At 40.4% G+C, this 3,336-nt stretch overlaps 1 long non-coding RNA gene across 1 annotated transcript; it reads right to left on the reverse strand.

Annotated features, from left to right (window-relative positions):
• Nucleotides 1–214: 214 nt before the first annotated feature.
• Nucleotides 215–2,834, reverse strand: LOC147596447 (uncharacterized). The gene is made up of 3 exons (XR_015261475.1): nt 2,632–2,834; nt 1,886–1,978; nt 215–363 (listed from the first exon to the last, which is right to left on the reverse strand). It is a non-coding gene; the product is annotated as an uncharacterized LOC147596447 (long non-coding RNA).
• Nucleotides 2,835–3,336: the final 502 nt, after the last annotated feature.

Consider the following 3,336-nt stretch of genomic DNA (forward strand, 5'->3'; position numbering starts at 1 on the left):
CATGCTGTCCCCAACTTTTTAGAGCTTGGGTGCCAAACCCATCTTGACAACAGGGCAGTAGAAGAATAAAGAGAATGAGAGGACCAAGATGGGAGCAGAGGAGGAGGAGGAGAGGTGTAACACGGCCAGATGAAGTGACTACAGGTCAAAAAAAAGTTGTGTACAGAAACCTCCAAACTGTTTTATCGCTTTTTTTCAGGCTGCTCTCCCCTAACATACCTGAGCAAGGTGACGGTTGTGACGTGGCTAGCGAAATGGGGGGAAGGATGACAGACACGCGAGGCCTGAAGGTGCCCACAGGAGGCAGGAGGGATGCTGAGACCGGCACTGCGCAGGGGACAGATCATGAGTTAAAGGACAGAGCTGACAGAAAAAGAACAGTTGTATTACCCTACCAGGAATAAAATAAAACAAAATTACTAGTGCATCTTTGAACAAGTATATGTTTTCTCAGTAAGTTCTGCACATCACAAGGAAACAGATGTTTACTCTGCCCATTTTCACTCCAAATACAGCTGCGAGGTGATCTAACACAGAAACACGGGCTTTCCACACACGTAAAAGGCTCTGCTCTTACTTGCGCTGCACAGAAGTTGCATCTCAGTTGGCAAATCATATGGGTGGAAGAGGCCCACAGGTTTTTAGGGTGCGTGTCCACACTGAGAGAGTGAAAGATTCCGGTATAAAAATTCCACCTGACAATTGGCTACGCCGGGCTTGGTTTTGTAACGTCAGATTCCACTTTTTAGTCAAAACAATGGGTCCCCCTAGTGGGAAAAAAGCATAACTGACGGATTTTGTCCTTGCAAATTGCCTTTTACCAATGCATCACATCACATTTCATTACCAAATGGAAGCTGCCCACTTGTGGAAATGTGAGGACAAAAAGGCACGGTTAACTTTTGTGCAACTTTTTTTTTTTAAATATACCCTTATTGAGCCGTTTCATTAAGTAATCAAGTCACAAATTCTCTCGGTGCATCACCGTTGTAGCACAGAAACTACACCTCAAACACCTAGGTTTTAAAATAATAATAAAAACATAAATCAATTTTTCTGTTCAGTTTGCCCTGGCGAGGGTATAATCAATTTGTCAGAAAGAACTGTGTAGGAAAGACAATACCCTTTTTTTTTTTTTTCCTTTTAACAAAAATGAGTCACAATAACACTTTTCCAAGTCATGATATTCAGTGTTTCACACAGTAAAAAATTAAAGATGCCATTAGCACCGTGACTGTTTCTATTGATGTGGCAGCCATTCTAAACAGATATAATTAGTTCGCTCACATCACTCCAGACACCAGTACCTATGTTGTTAGCTGAAGAAGTCTGAGGTAGGACAGTGGGAGCTATCTTTTGCTCTTTCAAAAGTACCAGGGAATTATCTGACTTGTGATGGGGACTGAAGAACTGGCTTGTTTAACGCACCCTTCAACTGCAAAACGTTGAGCAGGATCATTCCTCAGCGCTGAGGAACCCTGGAGAAGGGGCAGCCACAAACCATATTCTTTAAACCTTCAGATGTATCTGCTTTTTTTTTCTTTTAATCTCTTTTTAAGCAAAGTCTGTAGTATGAGCTATATTAACTCGTATTTTTCGCTTATTTTGTTTTATTTTGCTTGTTCACCTGTGATTGTTTTTCATATACAGCAATCACAAATACCATTCAGATATTTTACTACTTTCCTTTTCGTGTTCCTTGGCACAGCACATTCCTGTGTAGTTTCGACCTGTATTACTGTAGCTCTGCCTTTCACTAAGCAAGAGAGAACAAGGCAATGAATTTTTCCCATCACAAATGGATTTAAAAAGATCTATTTGTTACACGAGCTTGCACAGCACCTTTTTCAATGGTTCTCATTTCAATGGGACATTTATTTCTTACCTTACACTTCCATTTCCAGGTGGGACAGCTGCTGTATTGTAACCTGCCTCCAGTACCGGGCTGGGAAGGGCTCTTTCCAACACCCAACAAAGCCTTCAAGCAAAAAAAAAAAAAGGTTACCAAATTTGGTGTAAATTACTGCAAGTTTCTGCCAACACAAAATGTCCAAATTCTATTCATAATCAATAAAGCAAGCTTTATTGTCAAGGTCACTTCCTCAAACTCCTCCCTTAAAGCCAAGACCCTTTCAGAAGTTCATTTTATGAAATTAAAATAATTCATTCACAATTAAGCTCTGAAATAAAAAGTTTATCCAGGTGTTTTAAAAAGCATTTCTGCAAAACATTCTAGGCAATCTTATTTACAAAGTGTTGTCTAGCTACCAAGCTGGAAATGGGTCTTTATCAGTAAAGTAGTCCTTTCCTAAGCCCATTCTTTATTCCTTTAGGGGGAATATTTTCAAGTAATTATTCCTTTATTTATTTATTCCTTTGGAATTCCTTTAAATATTCATTTGTAAGTGAAACAGTTTTCAAATTATAACAGATAAAAAGTGGCAAATAAAACCTCCACAAGCTCAACACTTGCATGTCGTTTCAAAAAGACCTACATATGGAAGGTTCCTACTTATATATCTTGAGAGCTACCAGTTCTGACTGCTGGTAACTGCCAACATGTTCAGTTTGCTTAGCAACAGTTTAACAGTAGATGAACCATTTGCGCTATCATAAAAGTAAGATACTTACAGATTCTCTGGATGTTTATGTTTCTACTGATTTTCTGTCAACGTGTGTGACATTTTGCCGGGACCACCTGAATGGATTTGTCCAGATTTTCCCTCAGCGTACCTTAAGGAAGGTAAAAGTGCTCACAACACTGACCTCTTTTTTCCTCTGTAGAATAATTTTTCTTTTGTTACTCAAGGATTAAAACATTCCCAGCATCCCTGCAGATTTACTTCTGTGGCAGTTATCCCTCTGCAAGAGCACTACAGGAAATGACTTCTGCAGAAGTTTTCCTAGTGCCCGCCACTATCTTCTATGAACTCTTGTCCTGATGGAAAAGTCCAAGGAAAACGCAGCTCCCACCTCAGATATGGTCCTGTGTGTAGGAAGGCAAGCTGTGACCTGCTTCATAGTAGGATCCAGTTTGACAAAAGCAAGTAAAGGGTTGCTTATGCGGGCAGTGCATCCATCAGATGCGAGTCAACAAAAACCTGCAACTATCTGAGAGGTTATGAGCAAGTACAAGCAATCCATGGAGCAACAAGATCTAGTGCAACCATCTTTATCCTCTGTTCTTGTGTAATTTGTGATTAAAACCCCTGCTAACAAAATTTGCTAAGCTGTAATTTACTCAGCGCAGACCCCACGTCCTGCTCCAAGCTTGGGGCATCTAAGTCTCTTCCCAGTGCCTCTCTGCTCATCCCTCCCTTCGAAAATGCCTTTATG

Source organism: Chlamydotis macqueenii, chromosome Z (genome assembly GCF_036417535.1).
Source record: "Chlamydotis macqueenii isolate bChlMac1 chromosome Z, bChlMac1.mat, whole genome shotgun sequence".
Classification (NCBI taxonomy): Eukaryota; Metazoa; Chordata; class Aves; order Otidiformes; family Otididae; genus Chlamydotis; species Chlamydotis macqueenii.